The sequence below is a fragment of the Pogoniulus pusillus genome, chromosome 18 (genome assembly GCF_015220805.1).
Source record: "Pogoniulus pusillus isolate bPogPus1 chromosome 18, bPogPus1.pri, whole genome shotgun sequence".
Classification (NCBI taxonomy): domain Eukaryota; kingdom Metazoa; phylum Chordata; class Aves; order Piciformes; family Lybiidae; genus Pogoniulus; species Pogoniulus pusillus.
In genome coordinates, this window is record NC_087281.1 from 14,008,514 (window position 1) to 14,024,527 (window position 16,014).

A 16,014-nucleotide genomic window follows, 5' to 3' on the forward strand; every position below is an offset into this window, starting at 1 on the left:
GACCAGAGGGAAAATGAAGTAAACAAGCAGTGCACAAGAGCATCGCTCTGTGTGGGACTGCTCTTGTCAATGTTTATATGGCACTGCTCAATTCTCACTTTATTTGCTGGGCACGAAACGATATTCATGCTCTGTAAGGGCATTTTTTGCTTGAACAGCTCCTTCTCCTGAAAGTTTAAATCAAAGAGAGCTGACAAAGAAATTGATGAGCCCTTTCTGTGTGTAGGCTGAGGGAGTTGGGGGTGTTTAGCCTAGAGAAGAGGAGGCTCAGGAGTGACCTCATTGCTGTCTACAACTCCTCAAAGGGAGGATGTAGCCAGGTGGGGTTGGTCTCTTTTGCCAGGCAACCAGCAACAGAACAAGGGGACACAGTCTCAAGTTGTGCTGGGGGAGGTCTAGGCTGGATGTTAGGAAGAAGTTATTGCCAGAGAGAGTGATTGGCATTGGAATGGGCTGCCCAGGGAGGTGGTGGAGTCGCTGTGCATGGAGGTGTTCCAGAAAAGCCTGGCTGAGGCACTTAGTGCCATGGTCTAGTTGACTGGCTAGGGCTGGGTGCTAGGTTGGAGTGGATGATGTTGGAGGTTTCTTCCAACCTGGTTGATTCTATGGTTGTGATTTTATGATACTTACTGAAGGGAAGTTGGGCTAGTCCCTTTCAACCCAGTGCATTCTCTGATTCTATGGTAATTGTATGACATTTACCCAGTGCAGACAATCTGGGAGGCTTGAAAATCCGTACACAACACATTGCATATCAAGAAAGCCAAGGAGCTGAAGTCAAAGCAGACACAGCAGGTAAGTCTGATTGAAAAAAAATAAAAGAAAGGAAAAAAAGGAAGCTTATTCAGAAACCTTCCAAGTAAACCCTTTTTTTTATAAGGAACACCATAAAGTGTATGTATCAGACACTTCTGCAGAGCAAACTGCTTGAGTTATCAGTTTCAGGGTGGTGGAAGACAGTGATGGTTTTACCCAGATTTATATCCACAGCCTCAGAGTACAGAGATAAATGTGTTTTGACCACTAGGTAATACTCTTCCTTTCTTATTAGAGTTTTTGGATTTATTGGATTTTTTTACTGCTTAGACAACCCATGGTAAGAGGTAAACTGAGACTACTTCAGAAAACCATTAAAACACACATTATTAAAGACTGAGTGTCATCACTGAAGCTCTGCTTGTGGATTTCTTATTTGTCAAAGGAGCAGCTTGACACTTTAAGGTTTGCTGGGCACTTTCCAGCCACCTCTGCTTAGAAGATGAGTGAGTTTGCTTCCTAATCCTTGGCATTTGGGAACTTTGACCCTCAAGCAGACCCCAAGCAGACCACTGTTTCTCAACAGGAAAAAATATCTAGCCTTGTGAATTGCCTTAAATTCCTCCACTGAAGCACAGTTCGTATTGAGAATCATGGCTGCTGAATGTGCTTAGGCCAGGCAAAGGTCCAACATAAATGCTCTGGGGCTTGAGACAGCCCATAGCCCTTTGGCCTTCCCAGATCTTCAGTGAGTGCCTCCTTCAACCAGGCTAAGTCAGTGTCTTGCTACTGCAGGAAACAGCAAATGCTGCAAGCAGCTACACCGCTTGCATGTAGCTCCAGCCAGGCTTGCTATCTGGAGCCATATCAGCTTTATAGTGATTCAGCAAGATGATGCTTTAGATGGATATGCTTATAAGAGAGGCCTTCCTTCCTTTAAAATACAGCTTTTACACTGAGACCACAGGCAGAAATAAAGCAACTTCATCTTCCAGGCCATCACTGAGTGATCCTATGGTTACCTAAGCAAAGCTTTGATTTCCCAGAGCCACTGAATAGACACAGTGTTTGCTCCTAGCCGTGGGAGCTGCAGGCATGCAGCACCTTAAATGTAGGAATTTAAGAGACTAACCTTTATTTCGCAGAATCAGTTATGTTAACCTAGTCACAGAGATCAGATACTTAAACAGAGGGGACTGCAGCAAGTAGGAATCAGGCTTCTGTGGGCTGTGACGCTTGCTGTGTGGCAGTTAAATGTCTCATCAGCATTCCAGGCTGTATAGAACTGATGCAAACATTTGCACAAAAATAGAACAGTTTGAAATCAACATCTTCTGCTCACCAGGCTGGGCCAACACAGCCCTGGTGCACACCCAGGCACCACTCCATCAGCCACAAGACACACATACTGTCTGCAGTAGCTGTTCAGAGAGATGGAAAGAGCCAGCATGGGTTTTGGAAGGGTAGGTCCTGCCTGACCAATCTGACCTCCTTTTATGATCAGGATACACACCTGGTGAATGTGGGGCAGGCTATGGATGTAGTCTACCTGGACTTCAGCAAAGCCATTGACACCATCTGCCACAACAAGCTCCTGGCAAAGCTGGGAGCTCCTGGCTTGGACAGATTCACTTTGATATGAGTCAAGAACTGGCTAGAGGGGCAGACCCAGAGAGTGGTGGTGAATGGTGCCACATCCAGTTGGCAGCTGTCACTAGTGGTGTTCCCCAAGGCTCAGTGCTGGGCCCAGTCCTGTTCAATATCTTTAGTGATGATCTGGACCAGGGGATTGAGTCCAGCATCAGTAAGTTTGCAGATGACACCAAGCCAGGAGCAGGTGTGGATCTGTTAGATCCACAGGAGAGGGTGAGAGATCTGGGGGTGTTTAGCCTGGAGAAGAGGAGGCTCAGAGGTGACCTCATTGCTGCCTACAACTACCTAAAGGGAGGCTGTAGCCAGTTGGGGGTTGGTCTCTTCTGCCAGGCAAGCAGCAACAGAACAAGGGGACACAGTCTCAGGTTGTGCCAGGGGAGGTCTAGGCTGGATGTTAAGAGGAAGTTGTTGCCAGAGAGAGTGATTGGCATTGGAATGGGCTGCCCAGGGAGGTGGTGGAGTCACCATTCCTGGACATGTTCAAGATAGGACTGGCTGAGGCACTTAGTGCCATGGTCTAGTTGATTGGACAGAGCTGTGTGCTAGGTTGGACTGGATGATCTTGGAGTTCTCTTCCAACCTGGTTTATTCTGTGATTCTATGATCTTTGCAGCTAAGGTGTCATGCAGAAGAGGAATCCAGTCACAGGAACAGTATAGTGAAGCAAATGTACAGCATTAATGGCTGCATGAAAAGCAAATGTAATTCTATACTGCAGGTTTTCTATCTCCTGGTTCAGTTATTGTCTCCTTGTGTCTCTATGTTATTTTTTTTGTTTAACAACTTTTGAACCCACAGGACAATTTCAACCAATTTTGGCAGAGGGATGGGGCAATTTTGTACATTACATTCTCAAAAGATTTGTGAAAGACTTTGTGAAAAAAGAGTCCCTATTAAAGACTGATGCAGAAGGACCCTGCTGTCTGGAGTCTTTCAGTCATTATTAGACATCAAATAACCCAAGCAGAGGCTCAGCAAGCTTCCTTCTCCAGACCTGCTTGGTCCACATCACAGTGAACTGTGTTCCACTCCAAAAGAGCAAGCGTGAAAGTATGTACAGCTCCCTCCAGCTTCCTACCAGGAGCACACTTCTCAGAAGACCAAGAGAAGCATGCACAGACATCTCAGCTGGAAAAGACTCAACCCAAACAGTTAAGTAGCATTCTCTTTTGGTCAGCTTAGCTTTAGAATCATTCTAGGCAGCAGGGCAGAAGATTTGCTAGGAATCTTCAAAGACAGAAGAAAGATATCACGTGGCTGAACATCAAGTGGAAAACCATTTAATCACCATTCAATTCTTTTCCTATTGTAACACCTCAGGTGTGTTGCCACCAGGTGATGCCAGTTGCTATTAGCTGGCTATTGCAGTCTCCTCCCACCCCAGGTGTGGCCACTTTGCCCTCCCTGCCCACTCCCCTTTATATTCTGCCCCAGGGAAGCTAGAAGCCCCAAGTCTGGCCCATTGTGGGCCAAGGGATCCTCCGCCTGGCGTCCCTGGTGAGTCCCCATGGTGTGCACTGGGTGAATTGGTGGAGGATTTCAAAGGCCGGGGGGCCTGGTGGCCCCCCGGCTCGCTAGGGTTAGGCTCAGCAACTGCTACAACATCATCCACGGGTGCTGGGTGTGTGTCTTTGCTGGAGCTCATTGCTTTTGTAAGGTATTTCAGCTCTTTGAGGTTCTTGCCTCAAATTGTTCCTCATATCCAGCCCAAGCCTCCCTGTGAGGCAACTTGAGGCCAGGGGTACTGATAGATAGTAGGCTGAAGATGAGCCAGCAGTGTGCCCAGGTGGCCAAGAGAGCCAATGGCATCCTGGCCTGTATTGGGAAGTGTGGCCAGTAGGACAAGGGAGGTTATTCTTCTCCTGTACTCAGCACTGGTCAGGCTACACCTTGAGTGCTGTGTCCAGTTCTGGGCCCCTCAATTCAAGAAAGATGTTGAGGTGCTGGAACATGTTCAGAGAAGGGCAACAAAGCTGATGAAGGGCCTGGAACACAAACCCTATGAGGAGAGGCTGAGGGAGCTGGGGGTGTGCAGCCTGGAGAAGAGGAGGCTCAAGGGTGATCTTATTACTGTCTACAACTACCTGAAGGGAGCTTGTAGCCAGGTGGGGGGTGGCCTCTTCTCCCAGGCAACCAGCAATAGAACAAGGGGACACAGTCTCAAGTTGTGCCGGGGTAGGTCTAGGCTGGATGTTAGGAGGAAGTTGTTGGCAGAGAGAGTGATTGGCATTGGAATGGGCTGCCCAGGGAGGTGGTGGAGTTACCGTCCCTGGAGGTGTTGAAGCAAAGCCTGGCTGAGGCACTTAGTGCCATGGTCTAGTTGACTGGATAGGGCTGGGTGCTAGGTTGGACTGGATGATCTTGGAGGTCTCTTCCAACCTGGTTGATTCTATGATTCTATGAGTGCAGGCTAAGATGCAGTAGGTATCTGCAGATGTGCAGAACATATCCCAGTGGCTTGTAGACAGAGCTGCCACTGAGGACATTTGTACACAAAGAACAACAAGAGCCAGGACCAACATGAAGTAGCTTTGGGAGAAGTTTTCAAACGCTTCATGAGGGAGACATGGAGGCTGTCAGCACTCAGGCCTAGAGCCTGGCCCTCCCCCTGGGTGGGCATGTAGCCTGGTTGGTGCTCTGTCACCTGGCAGGTCTCCATACAAGGAACAATAATCACATCCAAGAATAGTTGGCCTGCTTGGGTGGCAGTGTGGGCATCCTGGGTTCTGCAGACAGCACAGTGCAGAGAGGTTGCTGAGGTTTCAAGGTTTCAGGGTGGGCACTGGCTAAGCCATGGCTTCTGAGGAGATAAAGGGGTGGCTGTGTGCTAGTTTGAGCCTAGCTGGGATATTGTGGTGAAAGGAATTAAATGATAGGCTGTGAAAAGGAAACAATGGTGATGTCTGCTGCACTCATAGGCTTGCTGAGATGAATAATAACAAGAACACAAACATAGATAACAGTTGCTCTCTGGCTTTTGGTCTGAATGCACTTCTCTAACCTGCCTGACTAATCTTTCTGCTTCCTAACCCTCCTGCCTGACTCTCAAAACTCACCTTGAACATAAGGCAAAGTCTGAGGTAAGGTAGAAGGGTGGTTGGGAGCCCCTCCTGGGCACTCTGGTTTCTGGGAGGGCTGTTGTGTTTCTGTATTACCTTTTTAACTTACATGTTTCTATCTATAGCTGTAGATATTGTAAATATGTCTGTATATTGTGCTGCTGTAAATATAAAGCTTCATTCTTCAATTTCCAGCTCAGCTCAGTCTAGTCTGGGTGATTTTCTTAAGTGTGGGGGGGTGGGTAACACCCAAGCCATCCCAACAATGTACCTCTCAAATGCTCCAATAGGTTTACTTTCATTCTGGCTGATCTTCCCTCTGAAGGATTTCAAAATCCTTACCCAGTTCCTGACCTCCATGATAAGAGACACCATTCTAATTAATCATTTTACACATTATTGCAACATTTAAAGGAATCCAGGTGGGAGCTTTCAAAGGAGCTGAGGGTGGAAAGTCAACACTTCATTTCCTTTTAGAACCTTTGAAGATTCCATCTAACAGGGCTTAAGGGTTTTAAAAGTTGGGGAAAAAATACTCATTAACAACCCAACTCAGTTCTGCACCCAACAAAGGTAGTGCTTAGGATGCAGATTTTCAGTACTTGAGTCCTTGACTGAATTTGAGAACATGTCAGAGGACATGAAGTTGCAGTCTGCATGTAGGTTTATATCCCATTACCTAAAGTTTCCACCCGACAGAAGGATCACCACCTTGTATTTCTCTTCTGCTATTGATATAAAGAAAGCCAGAGGTGTGGTGAAAACTTGCCATCCTGTGGAACCAATCCTGGAGACATGAGTGATACAGGAACTTCTCTGGCCTCTTCTTGAGAGGGAGCCTGTCATCCCCACATCCATCACCTGGTGAAAAGTTGGCTTGGTACCAGTAGTTCTAAGGCAAGTCCACTTTTCCAGCAGTGCTAATTAGAGCTCAACCAATACTGCTGACCTAATCTGGGTCACACTGCCAGAGCCAGGTGTCTGGCTCATGCTTCATTCTGGGCTGCTGCTGCTTGCAGACATACCTGCACCTTAAGGTCTTCTGTGGGATTTGGCAGGACATGTTTGCTAAGTGTTTTCATAGAATCAGAATCAACCAGGTTGGAAGAGACCTCCAAGATCTTCCAGTCCAACCTAGCACCCACCCCTGTCCAATCAACTAGACCATGGCACTAAGTGACTCCACAAAAAATGCAAGCAGCCAGAGAGCAACTCTATAATCTGTGCTTATGTTCTTGTTCTTATACATCTCAGCAAGCCTCTGAGTGCAGCAGACATCACCACTGTTTCCTTTTCACAGCCTATCATCTAATTCTTCTCACCAAAATATCCCAGCTAGACTCAAACTAGCACAAGCATTGTTTTCTTGAGAATAGTCAGTTGCAGGTTTTTGTGGGTTTTTTTGTAATCTAACCATAGAGTCTCCTTCTGTTTATCTTTTTATCTGTCTGTCTGTGGGTCTATGTGGTGCTATTCATATAGAACTAGTTGTATCTCACCACAGAGATAACTGTAATATGTCAAATACAAATAATTTCAAACTCCTCAGAAATTTGAGAACAATGCAGGTCTTGTCTGGGTGAGGACCCCCATCTCTTCTCTGTAGAAGAAGCTATTATGAGGAGGATCACTAAACAGAAGGATCCAAGGGGTCCTACTGTAAAAATAATTAAGTCTCTTCTATTTGTGCAAAACAAGGGGGAAAAAAAGGCCAGAGATTGTCATGATGCCATAGACAGAGGCATTGAGTGCACCCTCAGCAAGTTTGCTGATGACACCAAGCTGTGTGGTGCAGCAGACACACTGGAGGGAAGGGATGCTGGACAGGCTGGAGAGGTGGGCACAAGCCAACCTCAAGAGGTTCAACAAGACCAAGTGCAAGCTCCTGTATCTGGATCGAGGCAATCCCAAGCACAAATCCAGGCTAGACAGTGAGTGACTGGAGAGCAGCCCTGAGGAGAGGGACTTGGGGGTGCTGGTGGACAAGAAGCTCAACATGAGCCAGCAGTGTGCACCTGCAGCCCGGAGAGCCAACCAGATCCTGGGCTGCAGCAGGAGAAGTGTGACCAGCAGGTGAAGGGAGGTGATTCTCCCCCTTTACTTCGCTCTGGTGAGACCCCACCTGGAATACTGTATCCAGTTCCAGAGCCCCTATTACAAGAAGGACGTGGATGTGCTGGAGTGTGTCCAGAGAAGGGCCACTTGGTTGCTCAGAGGGCTGGAGCAGCTCTGCTATGAGGACAGACTGAAAGAGTTGGGGCTGTTCAGTCTGCAGAAGAGGAGGCTCCCAGGTGACCTTCTTGTGGCCTTCCAGTATCTGAAGAGGGCCTACAAAAAAGCTGGGGAGGGACTTTTTAGGCTCTCAGGGAGTGACAGGACTAGGGGGAATGGAGCAAAGCTGGAGGTGGGTAGGTTCAGACTGGACATGAGGAGGAAGCTGTTGATCATGAGAGTGGTGAGAGGCTGGAATGGTTTGCCCAGGGAGATGGTTGGGATCCCATCCCTGGAGGTGTTTCAGGCCAGGCTGGATGAGGCTGTGGGCAGTCTGCTCTAGGGTAGGGTGTCCCTGGGCATGGCAGGGGTGTTGGAACTAGATGATCCTTGTGGTCCCTTCCAACCCTGAGTGATTCTATGATTGTCAACTCAGATAACAATAGGCATTTGGTCACCTTAAGTAGGAATAAGTAGTTTATAATTAGAAATGTAAGCATAATTATCATCTGTTCAGAGAACTTTTCCCTTAAGTAACAGTTGTGCAGGCAGAGTGTGCCCACATAGATGTTAGTGGCACAGATCCAATTTGCTTAGATCTGGTCAGTTAAGCCAGAAGTACAAGCAACAGATTTTCAGGACCAAAAGAGTGCTGCAGGTGGCTTGGTCAGGTACTCTAATCTGTGTATTAAGTACCAAGAGAGCTGTTAAATATTTTTTCCACTAAATTCAACCACACAGCCTGATGCCCTCTGCACCACTTTTGCACAGCCCTGTCCCCAGCTCCCAGGCCTTTCCTCCCCTTTGCCTTCCGCTCTGTCTAAGGGAGACCACCTGGGTGCTGCAAGTGATGCTCTGAGACTGAAACAGGTGTCAAACAAAACTCCTTTCTGCTTCTGAGCTCCTGGGATGGTATGTTCCAATTTAAAATCCAGAAAATTAAACTCAGTATCCTGACCCTGCAGCAGGTTCCTCATCTGTCTTTTACATTAGTAAAACAGGTATTTAGGGACCAATGCACTCATTTGAATGTTCAGACACAGTGATTTGACACCTAAGACTGAAAAATGGGTCAACTGTTAGTTTCTCTTCTGATATGCCTCTTTACATCAGTGCCAGTCAGCAAAAACTACTTTTCAAATCAGAGGCAGTGTCTCACAGATTAATATGGCAGAATGTTGCATGTCAGTGTCAAACAACTTAGTGTCTTATGGGCTGCAAAAGCATAGGGTAATGTACTGAAAAGGTAAGCGGCCTTTGCAGGGCTACATCCTGAGAGGTAGGACAATTCTCCCAGCAAACTGCCAAGCCTGACATGAGAGATCTCTAATGTTACCTTCAGCACCTGAAAAATGTATATAAGCAGTGGCTGGGTGATGCTGTGAACATGGCCGGAGACAATTTGCAGCTTCCCCTGTACAGATAATCGTATAAAAGACTATGTGAAGGGCAGCTGGAAAGACTGAATAGAGGAACGTTTCTGGAAAGCATTCATATGCTATAGAATCACAGAATCAGCCAGGATTGGAAGGAACCACAAGGGTCATCTAGTTCCAATCCCCCTGCCATGCCCAGGGACACCCTACCCTAGAGCAGGCTGGCCACAGCCTCATCCAGCCTGGTCTTAAACACCATCAGGGATGGGGCCTCAACCACCTCCCTGAGCAACCCAGTCCAGGCTCTCAGCACTCTCATGCTGAAGAACTTCCTCCTCACAGCCAATCTGAGTCTCCCCATCTCCAGCTTTGCTCCATTCCCCCTAGTCCTGTCACTACCTATAGGCTGAGTGGATATTGAGTTTATATAAGTTTCACTTCTGGTCACCTATGTGCAGTCATATTAATGAGGGCTCACTGCTGGTGGTTGCTCAGTTCTGTTTTCTTGTTGTGCCAGTTCTGTGTACAGAACATGAAAGCTTGGGGTTTTACTATCTATTTTGATTTATCAAACGGTTGGCCTGGAATTCTCTGTTCACTAGAACAAAACCAGAAGTCTGCAAAACCACATTAAGTCATTTGGGTCAGCTACTCAGAAAAAGAACACGCTCAGACCGGGATCAGTATTTTACTAGGCTGTGGCAATACTAAACCCCAGACCCCTCTGCAGGGCCTGTGAGAAGGGACAACTGAGACAGGAAAGTAATCACAAATTCAAGAGGCTTGCCACCCTGGACCAGCCTTTCCATCAGAGAGATTACAGTGCATAACCCCTTGCCCAGCTTGTCTCACCTGAAGGTGATGAAGTCCTGGGTGAACACACAAGTGCCATTACAAAGTCCACATGTGCTCTTCAGCATAGAGGCTGCCTGGGAGTTGAAGAGACAGCCTGGTACCCAGTGCTGTCTTTTCAGCCTGATTAATAGATAAAACCTTCCTACACATCATATTTGGTGGGAATGTTGTATTGAATCCTTTTGGTTCTTGACTGTAACCTATCATTCCCTCAGTTTCATCTTGTCTGAACTTCTGCCAGTTAGAATCAATTGGGTTGGAAGAGACCTCCAAGATCATCCAGTCCAACCTAGCACCCAGCCCTAGCCAGTCAACTAGACCATGGCACTAAGTGCCTCAGCCAGGCTTTGCTTCAACACCTCCAGGGACGACGACTCCACCACCTCCCTGGGCAGCCCATTCCAATGCCAATCACTCTCTCTGGCAAGAACTTCCTCCTAACATCCAGCCTAGACCTCCCCTGGCAGTGGCAAACAACATAAAACAGCATATGGAAACAATGTTCACTGAATGAACTGTCAGGGCTGGAGGGGACCTCGAGGATCATGGAGTTCTAACCTCCCTGCCATGGGCAGGGACACCTCCCACTAGAACAGGTTGTTCAAGGCCTTATCCACCCTGGCCATATGATTTTAAAGTGCTTTTGCCTGACACACCCTATACCTCCCCCAGCACAACTTGAGACTGTGTCCCCTTGTTCTGGTGCTGGTTGCCTGGGAGAAGAGACTGGTTGCCTGGGAGAACCCCCACCTGGCTACAGCCTCCCTTCAGGTAGTTGTAGACAGCAACGAGGTCAGCCCTAAGCCTCCTCTTCTCCAGGCTGCACACCCCCAGCTCCCTCAGCCTCTCCTCACAGGGCTGTGTTCCAGGCCCCTCACTAGCTTTGTTGCCCTTCTCTGGACACATTCCAGTATCTCAACATCTCTCCTGAATTGAGGGGCCCAGAAGTGGACACAAGACTCAAGATGTGGCCTGACCAGTGCTGAGTACAGGGGAAGCTGTTCTCAGCATGTTGGACTTAATTTCATTAGGATTTTCATCTAGGCTTGGTGTCACAGCAGCACCCTGTAAAAATCAAGTCCTTGTTCTGAGCAGCACACCACATGTTTATGGTGATAAGTCACAAGATGCTTATCAACAGATGCTTGTTGCTCAGGCTGGCAAGTGATGTCTGAGATCATATACTCTGTTTTGGATATGGTTTTTGGGTTTGTTTTGGTTTGATTTTTTTTTTCATTTTAATTCAAGACTATTTTTTGCCAGTTTCAAAGCACAGTGGAATTACCAGAGGGATTCATGCTTCACTTGAATATATTTGCTGTCAAGCATATCATTATAGTTTCCAGTTTTCTGAGTTCTCTGAGCTGATGTGTTTCCATTGGTTAAGGAGCACAACCAACTCTTTTTCTTTTTTAAAAGAGATGCTTAGGAGCAACAGGAGTTTCCTCAGTGCTCTAGTGGGACCTAGCCATCTCCAAGCCCTGTTTAAAGAAAGTTATCCTAAAGACTCTTCTGGTATAAGCAGAGGCTGGCTCCAGTGGTAACTCACTCCAGCCATCCTACTGAGGTTTTCAGTTCCTCTTTCAGTTTTTTAGAATCATAGAATTGTATTGAATCCTTTTGGTTCTTGACTGTAACCTATCATTCCCTCAGTTTCACCTTGTCTGAACTTCTGCCAATTAGAATCATAGAATCAACCAGGTTGGAAGAGACCTCCAAGATCATCCAGGCCAACCTAGCACCCAGCCCTAGCCAATCAACTAGATCATGGCAGTAAGTGCCTTATCCAGGCTTTGTTTCAATACCTCCAGGGGTGGTGACTCCACCACTTCCCTGGGCAGCCCATTCCAATGCCAATCACTCTCTCTGGGAAGAACTTCCTCCTAACATCCAGCCTAGACTTCCTCCAGGCACAACTTGAGACTGTGTCCCCTTGTTCTGTTGCTGGTTGCCTGGCAGAAGAGATCAACCCCACCTGGCTACAGCCTCCCTTCAGGTAGTTGTAGACAGCAATGAGGTCAGCCCTGACCCTCCTCTTCTTCAGGTTGCACACCCCCAGCTCCCTCAGCCTCTCCTCACAGGGCTGTGTTCCAGGTCCCTCACCAGCTTTGCTGCCCTTCTCTGGACACGTTCCAGTATCTCAACATCTCTCTTGAATTGAGCCCAGAACTGGACACACTGTCTTTAATGCAAAGGGACTGGGTCTATAACTATTTCTGTAATCACTGGTGGATCTCAAGAATTAACTAAGTTGCAGGCTGAAATAAGTTTAACTGGCAAAGAGTGGAAGGGCTGTTTCTTCACCTAGTTCAAATCCACAGGCCTCTAACTCTAAACCAGATTCAAACTCACAGGCAGTACAGAACTAACCATGACTCTTTGTTGCCTGTTCATCAGCTGATTCACCCCACATTGGGTGCCAAACTAAGATGTGACAGTTTGGATGTTAGGTGCTCCCCTAGTCTTATTAAATCACCCAATTAAGAATGTAGCTTTATATTTACAGCTTATCACAATATCCAAGCAGATATTTACAATAGATACAGCTATAGACAGAAATAGACAAGTTAAAAAGTGATACAGAAACACAGCAGCCCTCCCAGAAACCAGAGTCCCCAGCAGGGGCTCTCACCCACACTTCCACCTCCTTACCACCCCTCTACCTTATCCCAGACTTTGCCTCACGTTCAAGGTGAGTTTGGAGAGTTGGCCAAGGGGGTTAGAAAGCAGAAGGATTAGTTACACAGACAGCAGGTTAGGGAGAGAAGTGCATGCAGCCAGAGCCCGAGAGCAACTCTGTCATCTGTATCTGTGTTCTTGTTCTTAGACATCTCAGCAAGCCTGTGAGTGCAGTAGACATCACCACTGTTTCCTTTTCACAGCCTATAATCTAATTCCTCTCACCAAAATATCCCAGCTAGGCTCAAACTAGCACACATCCTCTCTCCATGGCAGGGCCAAAGCCGAGAGCAGTGAGCAATGCATGCATGGCCGAGGACTTCCACCTAGTTGCAGTAGGATTTCTCCAACCACACACATTTCTAATCAGCACTGGGGAAGTCACAAAATACTTCATCAGCATAGGTAACAATTAAGTCTTCCAGACAGTTCACTTCATTATCCCATAAATAAAAATTGAGGGGTTGACCTATTTCACATAATTTCTTGTTTTTCATTCTTCTTCTGTGCTTTCTATCATTTGTTCTTCCCTTGAGCACTGTTGCTGGAGCAGCAAAATTTCTTCATTTAAAAAAAGTCATTATCATTTCTGCAGCTTGACTGGGCTCCTCTCTCTTTGCTCCATTGTGCCCCACTAGGAACTAGGAGGATGAACTGTATGGCAAGACCACCTCTCTGAGCGCGCCAGGGTGCATGTGTGCAGAAAGAGAATGCAAGAGAGAGAACGTGTGTGTCCTCAGTTTAATTAGAAAATTTAATTGGATGGAGTTTGGGTCATTTCTCCCCCCCACACCCCTCACCCCTTCCCTTCAGAGCTTGCTGCAATAAACAGACTTTTCTCTTTCCCTTTCATCCTTCAGTGGTTTGTAGTTCTGCATCTGCTCCGCTGGCATTGTCTCTGCTAACGGCCATACTGCTCAGGAAGCCAGAGCCAGGAGGCAAATGAAGGGACTGCATTGATACCGCTGATCACTGAGCCCCACATAACTGGCAACTGTTTCTGTCTTTTACCTCTGGAGATGAGTTGGACAGATTGTGTAAAATTCGATGGCTCCCAAAGAAGTGGGGTAGGGGAAGAGAGTGGAACACCTTACTGCCTCAGCCCTCTAGCTACCCAGCACCCAGGGCTCTGTCAGAGTAACGTCCTCAGCACAGAAAGTAAAAGTGAAACATCTGTGGGAGAGAGCAAATCCACCGATTTTAGGGAATGTCTGCACAAAAGGATGAGAAACTAAACACACTGTGCCCTTTTCTCTGTGGACAGATGCTACAGGCTCAGATCCTACTGCAGAGCCTTCCACTTCCTGGCTTTGGCTCTCCTATGGCAAGAGAGCAGGCAAAGCCTTGCACCCTATGCTTGAGAGAGTGCTCTGCTCGGACACAGGGGCATCAGTGCCAGGAAGAGAGAGGCTGAGGATGTGGGACAGTTATCACAGACACCATTCTCCCTTGCTCAGGAGCATCTCATTGCACAGGATATGGGCCACAGTCATAAGGTGAGATGATTCATCATCTCTACCCAGAAAAAATAGCCTGAGGAAGCTGACTGATGGGGTTTGCTCCATTTTGTCCATCTTCCAACCAAGACAGTAAAGCATACCTCCCTCGCTGCATTCTGCCACCTTTCCACATGCATTAGCAGCTCTGCTGATGTTTGCCATGTGTTTGAGCATGCAGGTGAATTGCATGTAAGTAGATGTTTGCCCATCCTTGCCTGGATTTGAGGAGCATTATGACAAAATAAGCCTCTAATACAGAATAAATTTTGATGCAAATAGTTCCTATCTGAATTTTAAGACAAGGTGAGCCCCTACCATATCATCCTGATGGTTCCCTCCAGTGGATCAGGTTCAGACAGACGTTATATGGTCCACACACCCTGTTAATGTCTTTCTCCCTCTCTTTCTTCTTTCTTTCCTTGCCTCCCCCTCACTCCTTCTCCCCCCCATTACACAGTCAGGCTGGGATCAAATTCAGCTTACTTGAATGTATATCATTTCCAAGTTGAAGTCTAATCTGCAGCCACGTCCCCAGTGAGATACTCAATTTACCACTCCTGTAACTAAAGCTCATTGTTACGGCTGTAATAATCTAATGTCTCATTTTCCTGCTTATGGCCAACGTTTTGCATTTTTAGGAAGTTTTCTATGAAATGCTTCTCTTTGCTAAGTCACACATAGGCTTCCTGCTCCCTTCAACCCTTCTTGTCCTTCTGTCCCATTCATCACACCAATGTGGATTGAAAGAAAGAAAGGGAGGGAGAAAGGGAGAAAAGGAGAAAGAGAGGAAGAAAGGGAGAAAAGAAGAAAGAGAGAGAGAAAGAAAGGAAGGAAGAAAGAAAGGAGAGGAAGAAAGAGAGAAAGAAAGAAGGAAGGAAAGGGAGAAGGAAGGAAAGAATGAGAAAGAAAAAGAGGAAGAAAGAGAGAAAGAAAAGAAATTTTATTTCCCCTTGGAAGAACCAAAACTGTTCATGTCTATAAAAGAACAACAGAGTGATTAGGGGCCTACAGATCAATGTTCTCCAGATCAGCACTTAAATGGAAATCACTTTGCATGAAAAATTCACGATGCCCTCTATCCTTCCCATGGATAATGGGGACATCTGGTTACAGGAGAAGGAATCATTTTACCTACGTACATATATGAGATCCAGGCTTGTGTGCTTTCCATGTAATTCATACAATGACTGACATTGCCTAAATTAGTTATCCTGTCACTATTTTGAGCAGTCTAATACAGCTTGCTCAGATGAGTCCAAGCCCCCAATATCAGCCTCACAAGAGGCAGGATAGTAGGCTAGATATGATCACTTCTGAGATCCCATAATGATTACCTGCTGATAGTTTTTAACATTTGAAAAGTACTGATTAAAGAGTCAGTGCCAGTCCTCCTGCTTGCTCGTTTCTCCTTTGATCTCAGCTCCAGTGAGGTTCCCACTACCCTCTTGGCATTGCCTACGTGAAGAAGGTGGAAGTGCAGACCTTCTCCATGCTCCAGACACTTCTTGTGCTCTTTGCTTCCTAGTGTCAAAACCAGTTTATGCTGTGGCAGTCCTGAGAAGCAGCTAGGGGAAAACTGGGGAAACACAAACATAGAATCATAGAATCTTAGAATGGTCTAGGTTGGAAGGGACCTCAAGGATCATGCAGCTTCAACCCTCTGCCATAGGCAGGGACACCTCCCACTGGAGCATGTTGCTCAAGGCCTCATCCAACCTGGCCTTGAACATCTCCAGGGAGGAAGCAGCCACAACCTCCCTGGGCAACCTGTGCCAGTGTCTCACCACCCTCACTGTAGAGAACTTCCTTCTAACATCTAGTCTAAATCTCCCCTCTGCCAGTTTAAACCCATTACCCCTCATCCTGTCATTACAAGACCTTGTCAATAGTTCCTCCCCAGCCCTCCTGTAGGCCCCCTTCAGATAT

General features: G+C 46.9%; 1 long non-coding RNA gene across 1 annotated transcript; it reads left to right on the top strand.

The window, feature by feature from the left end:
- Positions 1 to 3,864: 3,864 nt before the first annotated feature.
- On the top strand, positions 3,865 to 15,476 carry LOC135183301 (uncharacterized). Its single transcript, XR_010305494.1, has 2 exons — positions 3,865 to 3,906; positions 13,450 to 15,476. It is a non-coding gene; the product is annotated as an uncharacterized LOC135183301 (long non-coding RNA).
- The last annotated feature ends 538 nt before the right edge of the window (positions 15,477 to 16,014 follow it).